Raw genomic sequence first — 9575 nt, 5'->3', positions numbered from 1 at the left:
GATATAACACTTTTTGGATTTTTTAGAAATGAAGGATTCGACCATGTTTCAAGCAACAAAGAATATTTTCAAAGGTGAAGAATTAACGGTTAGTTATATGTATTATGATGGTATTTACACTAGTTTTGATTAAGGGCTGTAATTTCATACTTGTAAATTGTTCAAATTTGATTGGAAATATACGAATATTACAAAGTGTATTATAGTGTATATATATTAAAGTGTTGACCATTTGTTTCTATATGGGTGTTATGTATTATAACATTATTGTTGTTCAAATGGTTCGTGTAATGGCAGAGCGACAACGTGAACAGGAAAAAAAAGATAGTAATTGAAGAATTTGCAATAGGAAATAAATGTCATAATTAATGAATTCGTTACACTCCATAATTGTCGTCAATATTAAAACAATGACATTTTTTTAGAAGAAAAATTGTCACAATTGCCCTATATTTGATAGGAAAAAAATGTCGTCAATAGCAAAACAATGACATTTAATTTCTAAAAAAACTATCACGATTTACATATCCTAGACATTTAAAAAATGTCATAATAAACGAATTTGCGATATTTTTAAACTGTCGTTAATACGCAAATGATGACAGTTATTTGTTGTCATAATACAAAATATGACAGTTATTTGTTGTCATAATACAAAATATGACAGTTATTTGTTGTCATAAAATAGTAACAACATTTATTTTCTTTCATGAAAAAACTTATTGCGACAGTTTTCGAAAACTATCATGGAATGACTTTCCATGCCTGTATATAACTGTCACAGATTTTATTCCCGATAGAAAATAATTGTCGTCATAGACCTGTTTTCTTGTAGTGCCCATCGGTAAGTATAAGATATAATACATAACTAATATGTTTTTGTTTGTTTGTTATTTCAAGGTTCTATAATGTTTGTTACGTAGCATTGATGCATCTAGACATGGTATGGGAAGTGAAACTCCAATGCAGCCTTCTCGAACTCCATTGCATCCATATACACGACGTCAATGAGAGATATTGGAAGTTAGTTCTCTTTTCATGTTGCCTCCTTGTTTTTATTCTAAATTTCTAATAGTACTACGAGAGTTATTCATATTTTATAAAAAACAATTTGAAGCAACACTAATTCATGATGGCATGAGAAGAACTATGCGAGATCGAGCTTGGAATCCCTAAGAAATCATGTAAAAGTCAAGTGACCAGGTAGAAAGCTAAGAAATCGTTAAAGGTTGAAGACTGTAAAGACGTTTTTAGGATTTCTATTTAAGTCTTGTATTAGGATATTTTTTCATGTACTGTTGTAGAATGTATATATAAACACCATATTAAGATTTCATTTTGTGTATCCAAATGTAAAAGACAAATATTATAGTTTCTAAAATAATATTAATTTTATTGATTTGTTGGCGTGAGAAAAAAACATTTATCTACACGGACCCAATGTCGGTTTATAAAAAATAGACAATGATGCAACAATTAAATAAAAATAAATTTGTAAAAATGTACCTAAAAACAAGGTTTTAAATCGACATTATTGGCCTCTTTAATGTGTTTAAACCGATATCAAAGCCAACTGACATTAAAGAGCTTCAATAACACTATCAAGATGTTGGTTTAAAATTGACATTAAAGAAACTTTTAATGTTATTTTTAAACCGACATAAATGCTAACCTGACATTAAAGGCCTTTAATAACATTAGCAAAGATGTTGGTTGCCAACCAACATTAAAGGCTAAATTTCTTCTAGTGCTTCTTTTCAAGTTGTTGTTCCTGTAGTTGTTGACTTTGTTAACAATCCACCAGAAAAATAAACTAATGGTCAAACACCACATAATGATGTTATAACAAATAAATCTGTAATTGAGGGACCACAAGAAATAGATTTAAGAAGATTTGTAAGACCAAGAAGATCAATTATTTATGATGACTATGTGGTTTCTTTACATGAGTCAGAATTTGACCTAAGTATTGAAAATGATAGATCCCATGAAAGAAGAGTTAAAATCTATGAATGATAATGAAGCCTAGGTTCTCGTAGAATTGCCTAAAGGAAGTAAAAGAGATGATTGTAAATGAGTCTCTAAAACCAAACGTGACTCAAATGGCAATATCGAATGATCCAAGACTAGACTTGTTGGCAAAGGTTATACTAGGGGTGTAAGAATAATTCTGGTAAACCCGACAACCTAGACTACCCAACCCATAGTATATGGGTCGGGTTAGGTTAGGTGAAAATATGGATTGGGTTGAGTTGAAAATTTTTAATTTTTTGTGTTGGGTTGGGTCTCAAGTTGAGAGTTAAAACATTCGGTTCAACCCAATTCAACTCGAGTTAATATAATATATAAATATATGTATATTATGTAGTTTATTATTTATTTAATAAAAATTAGAAATAATTAGGTTAAACCTAAGGGTCCCTGTCTCTTTCATTCTTCCTCAATCCTCACGCGTGCTTTCCTCTTTTATCCATTTCTCTTCCTCGTGCCACTTTTCCTCTTCCCAAATTTGAAATCAATAGCAATAGTGGCCATTCTTCGACGAAGCTCTCTGCCTTCTCATCTTTTCATTGGAGATGAAGCGTTGAGCAGAGTCATGTCCGAAAAGCTGAAATTCAAAATTTTGTTTTTCTTTTCAAAATGGATAATGTCACCACTAACAGCAACCGTAACCGCAACCACCAGGCCGGTGGAGATGGAGAGGATTGAGTTTTAAGGTATCTGCAAGAAACAAATGATTATATTCTTACTTACAAGAGATCTGATCATCTTGAGGTGACTGCACATTCAGATTCAGATTTTTCTAGATGTGTGGATACATGAAAATCTAATTTTGGCTATTTGTTCCTATTAGCTGATGGGGCAATTTCATGAAAAAATGCAAAGTAGTCTATTATCGCTGCATCCACTATGGAAGCTAAATTTGTAGCATGTTTTGAGGCTATAGTTCATGGTTTATGACTGTGGAACTTTATCTCAAGACTTGGAATTATCGATAGTATTGTCAAGCCACTAAGAATTTATTGTGATAATTATGCAACAATTTTCTTATAAAAATACGACAGTTATTCTAAAGATGCTAAACATATAAAATTAAAATATTTTGTTGTTCAAGAAAAAGTTAAGAAAAAACGGTGTCAGTCGAACACATTAGCACTAAACTTATGATTGTGGATTCACTGACTAAAGCATTCCCACCAAAGACATTCAATGATCATGTTGAACGTATGGGCATTGGTAGATATCATTATTGAAATCAATATTATGTTATTTGACACTTTGAGCTCATTTATTAATTGTTTCTAATTTTATCTTATGGTTTTGCTCTTATGATTAGTATATACATAAATGAATTATGTAAGCCAACCAGTACATTATCTTTGATAAATACACTTATTGTTGGACCATTATTGATGATCTTTATTGTATATTATGTTAATAAAAGAACTATTTTAGTGATACATGAAAGGGGTATGTTAATGAAATGATGTATGACTGCCATGCATGATTCTTTAACAGTTTCTTTGACTTTGAGCTCATTTATTTATTATTTCTGATTTTATCTTACGGTTTTGCTCTTATGATTGGTATATACATAAATGAATTATGTAAACCAAACAGGACATTGTCTTTGATAAAAACACTTATTGTTGGATCATTATTGATTATCTTTATTATAGATCATGTTAATAAAAGAACTATTTCAGTGATACATGAAATGGGGTATGTTAATGCAATGATGTATGACTGTCATGCATGATTATTTAGCAGTTTCTTTGACTTGACATGATATGTTATGAAGTCTAATTTTGTACATTATGTCTATGAACGTATATGGTAAATAATGTCAATGAGCCAAGTGGGAGAATGTTAGATTTATTTTAAATATAATATTATTATTAATGTAGCCCACATGCATTATATGTTATTTTATCACTTTTAAATCTATTATTTTATTAGATTCATTAGGTAAAAAGATAATGTTTTAATTAAAAACCATGAATAGATGATATCTATAAATAGAACCTTAGGGATTGATCCTCCCACTGCCTTATTAAATAGTTCATTCTTCCCCCATCAAGAAATCTAATTAAGTTCTAAAGAAGGTCAAGTGAGAGAAACACAATTCCTCAAGAAGATTATTCATGAATCAAGGTATGTTATTATTTAACTAAATTTAATTTGTAAAATCATTTAGTTTAAAGATCTTAACACTTATTGTTATATACAACGCTAGAATTTTATTGTGTAATCATGAAACTAAAGTTTACACGTTTTTCATTCAAGACGGAAGATATAATATAAACATATTCTATTTCATTCTTTCTATTAGTCTCAATATGATAATCATTGCGACGTATATCTTTAAAACTCAGTAGATTTCTTTTTTGTTGACTAGAGAACAATGGGTTATCAACTGTGAATTTTGCTCCTTTAGGCAAAATTATCATATTTATTTTCTAAATCCTTCAATTAGCTAGATTTGTAGAACCTGATATTGTTTTGACTTTTGCTTTCGACATTTTCAGTTTGGAAAAATATTTTTTACTTGTTAGTATTGTGTGTATAATTGTTTGCTAGACTCATACATCTTCATTGCTCGTTTGAATCCAACAGACGCATCTCATGTTCAAAATCTACTACATTATAAGCTTTGTCACATGCGTGAAATACAATATCAACTATTCTCTTATACCTCAACATTAGGTTCCTTAGTAAATGAATTATGCACATGCAACGTAACACATAGAAAAATACTACTTCTATGCATGACTTTGCATATACTCTTATGTTTGTTAGATACTATATCACAACATCATTATTCCACCTACCATTTAACTGGTTGCAAAACCACATCCATGACAAATCATTCTCAAAATCAACAACACAAAAATCTAAAGAAAAACCTGGTCATTAGCATTAAGTGCGAAAGCAGTTAAAAGAGTACCACTATACTTATTTTTTAGACTTATACCATCAATAAAAAGAATAGGACAACAATGTTGTCAACATGAAATTGAATCAGATAATGCCATAAAAAAATAGCGGAATCTACCTTCACCATCAACCTTGTATTCAGTAATAGAACCTATGAACATGAAAAATGGATATATTGATACAAAGAATAATGTATAATATGTGACATCATAGACATATATTGTTTTTGTAAAGTTATATATTACAAACATCCTTGGGTTGTTCCAATTCAACATGTATGCAAAAATACCGGCAACATCTTGTATGAGTCTTTAGGAGATCCTCTAACTTCATCCAAAACAGCTTCATGTCACGTTAGAGGTATAGAGTAACTCGACAATTCGAATAACCCAGACTACCCAACCCATATTATAAGGGATGAGTTCATTTTTTATTTTAGTTGTTGGGTTGAAAATTTTGATTTAACACAACCCAACCAGAATTAATGATATACATATATATATATATATAGGAAATTGTCAAAAATAGAAAAGTTGACAAAATATTTACACTTCATTAAAAAATCAAGTGTAATTAATTTTGTCTTTTAGTGGTTTTGTTCTATAAAATGTAAATTTTGTCAATTTTTTCTATTTTTGAAAAAAAAACCTATATATTTATTTAATTAAGTTTATATATTTATATTTATATTATTAATTTAGTAAATGAAAAATAAGTAGTTCACAGACTCACGTTTCATCCACATTTCTCTAAACTTTAGTCTTCACGTTGTGCCTTATCTCTCCTCACCCTCTTCCTCTCGTCTAATCCTCTTATCTTTGTCATTCACTGTCTCCTTCTCAATCTTTGGCATTCATCGTCTCTTTCTCAATCAGACAACTCAAGCCAAGTCACAGCCCATATTTTTAGGATTGGTTGAGTTGGGTTTGGAATATTATTTGGGCTATTCGAGTTGCCAACCCAACCAACTAAAAAATATGGGTTGAGTTGAGAATGTTCTCCAACCCAACCTATTTACACCTCTAGTGCACACCAAGCTTTTTAGTAACTAATGCTCAAATCATGCTCACAACGAATATAATGGACTATCTTTATGAGTGCTCAACTCTAATCCAAATATACTGTAACACCCCAAAATTTGAGGTATTTTTCTCAACCAAATTATTATATTTTATTAAGATTTTAAGAATTTTTTGGTATTAAACTTTGGTTGGAGTTTAAGGAGAAAAGGTAAAGATTTTTTGTTTTCTAATGAAAAAGAAAAGGAAAATAAAAGGAAATGATAATATTATTAATAAGATAACATATATAAGGGCATTTTTAAGAATAACAAAATAAATTAAAATATTTACAAGTTATAGTAAAATTTTGTATTCTATCATTAATAGTCTTTTGTCACTATTTATATATATATATATTATATATATATATATATATATATATATTTATCTATTTATTATTATTTATTTTTTAATTAATTATTATTATTATTATTATCATTATGATTATTGTGTTTTCCCTTACTTGGTTCGCATGCCCCTTCCTTCTTCCTCGTTCTCCTTCACGATTTGGATGCCTAAGCCGTCACCACCCACAGCTTCTTCTCCGTCACTATCCTCCAGTTTTGCTTCTCATCGTTTGCCCGTCTCAATGCCTCTTTATGTCATTCGAAGCCCAGTCGTTGTTCGTTGCACGCAAAGCCCGTCGAGGAGTATGAGCCTGTCTTCTTCCAGATCACGCGCTGGTGTTCTCTCTGTCAAGCCAGCGTTCCTCCGTCCACCACAAGCTTCCTGTCAGTCACCTAAAGACATGGCCTCCACATCGTATCGTCCGGGTCTAAATCAAGCGGTCAGTTGCAGTTTCGAGTTCCCTTTGGAGAGTCTTCTTCAAATTTAAGCCACACACGTGAGTTCCCTTTCCCAACCAGACGCACGCATCTGCCTTCTTCCTCACCAAGTCGTGCAGCCACATTCGAGTTGTCCTAGATCTGAGTCGATCTGTCTATGTTAGTCGAGCCGAGTGAGCCAACCATTCTTTCTAGCTAATTCAAGCCAACTATTTGTGAGTTTGTATGGATTTTCACATGGGTTATTTAAGGAACTAAATTTAGATTAAATTGGAATAAAAATTTAAATACTTTTTTTATTGAAGGTTCTATTGGAGAACTAATATTTCAGTAATTGCAATTAACATCAAGATTAGAGTGAGTCTTCATTGCTTGGATAAGTTTATGGTGTTCCCAATTCGATGATTTGTAGATTCAACGACGTCAATGAGAGTAAGTTACTCTATTATGTAATTTTCTGTATCTTTTAATTTAAAAGCATGCATAGGCCCTAGAAAATTAGTTTTGTATTATTTTGCCAATGTACGATATTTTTAAGTTTCCAATTAAATTGATCTAAGGTCTCGTAAAATCTTTTGCTGCCAAAGGCTTTAATCCCTTCAAATGTCTGGTGTGCCAGTGGTTGGTTGGTTTGCGATTATGTTGTCGCGTGTGGACAAACTAGAGCTTATTTGTTTTGCTTTTATATATAATGCAATTGCAATACATCATGAAGCAGGTTCTTCGCGAGTTAGATGCTCACCATAACTTTTTATATTGTGCGACTAATTCTATATGTTGGGTCACGAGTCATGATCATAGCATGTGAGATGCTCACTATGTACCTCTTCATCGCATAATAGCTAAGTCCTCGTTGAGTACAAATTTTCCTACTGCTCATCCAATTGCAAGCGAACAGTATGTTTACCTGGGTGATCCAGGGTCAAACATAGGGAATCGTTTGCAGATGTTAATTCTAGGGCTTACTTATCGTTTAGGCATTATGAAAATTAAGTTAAAATAATATAAAAAGAACTAAAATACTTACTTACACCTAGAGACTCATGTACAGGGGAATAAATTATGACAAGATGGAAGATTGAGCGAACTAACTTGTATGCGAGAGAAAGGTGAAGGAAGGTCTACGTGTTATTAGGCGATTAAGCAATACGAGATTTTCGATGGATGGAATTTGCATAATCAGTCCATGATTAAAGCGACCTTCTCTCGAAGTGTTTAGACCTTTTGGAAAGCAAATGATTGTGCTTGATTATGCGAGATGTATCCAGAAGATTTCTCTTATAATACTTATAGAACTTCTTGTTTAAGGACAACAACCTCTTGACGCCTAATGTCCGCACTTGTTTGCCTTTCGAGATACAAATGTTAGAAGTTATCTTGCGAAAGTGAAGTTTGTTACCGAACTTCTTCTTGTGCACATTAGCCTTATCCTTGCTACTTTCCCTCTCGGGTAGTTGACGAATGACACTAGCCAGGCGATAGATATAGCTCAACTAATGCGATGAGACTTATAAGCTAAACTCCTTATTGAAGACTTATCACACCCTAACTACTAATAACACATTAACATATGAGAAGTCGAGAAATGATGGATTGAAAAACGTATAAAGATACATTGTGTTAATGAATGAAGACCTTCGGCCAATGTGCAATATAACTAAATACAATGTAAAACAAATGGTAAAATGGAAAGAGGAAGAAAATGAATTACAAGTTAGGGAGAATGAGGAATGAACTCTTCTCTTCTCAAACTCTAAGCTTTCGCATTACAATCTGATCGGAGAAGAAGAAGGGGTATTGTACAAATTGTGGTGAGGTTAATTCTTAGCTTGCCACCAACTCTCTATGTTGCTAGCCCATGCAGGTCCCACTTTTTGTCTATTCTAACCTCTTATGGCTCATGTAGGCCCCCTTGATATGGTAGAGGTGGAGTTCTTTTTATAAGTAACTTTATGTGGAAGTTTTCTATTCTTTTGAGCATGTCAGCACTGCTTGCCGAAAGGTGTCTATTGCGAGTCACATCATCTCAAACTTCCACTCTTTGTCCTCGAGTGAACCTTCCTCATGTGATGACGTAGTTCCTCGCCTGATGATGTTAATCACAAAATGAGTTCGCATCGTGTAGTTCTTGCGTGAAATGTCTCATTTGCTTCTAGTTTTTTCCTTTCTATTCATCCTGCATTTAGACATGAAAACCACGTAAAACAGACATAATGCTTATGTAAAGTGTATTTCTAAATATTTATGTATTTGCAACGTAAGTTATGCGTTTTGTTCATCTTCTTATGCGTTTTGACCTCATTATTCTAATAAAATAAGTTATAATAGTCGGTATTTATACACGTTATCAGCCAACAGGTTAAAATATCAAGACATAAACCAGCAGGTTTGTTGTAACCTTTGAGTGTGCCAAAGTGGAAGTGGAGGAATGTGTCTATGGATTTTATTACATGATTGCCTAGAATCTTGAAGGGTTATACAATGATTTGAGTTGTTGTTGACAGGCTTACGAAATCAACGCATTTTATCCTAGAGAAATCCACTTATACTGCTTGTAAGTGGGCATAGTTACATTTGAATGAGATTGTGAGACTGCATAGAGTGTTCGTATCGATTGTTTTTGACAGAGATGCCCATTTCACTTCCAAGTTCTAGAAAGGATTTTAGATTGTCATGGGCCCGAGGTTAGATTCAGTACATCCTTTCACCCACAGACTGATGCTAAAATTGAGTGTTTGAACCAAATTTTGGAGGATATGTTACAAGCTTGTGCTTTACAGTTTCTAGTGAT

The sequence above is a fragment of the Cucumis sativus genome, chromosome 7 (assembly GCF_000004075.3).
Source record: "Cucumis sativus cultivar 9930 chromosome 7, Cucumber_9930_V3, whole genome shotgun sequence".
Classification (NCBI taxonomy): domain Eukaryota; kingdom Viridiplantae; phylum Streptophyta; class Magnoliopsida; order Cucurbitales; family Cucurbitaceae; genus Cucumis; species Cucumis sativus.
Note: the sequence above shows the minus strand (reverse complement) of the source record.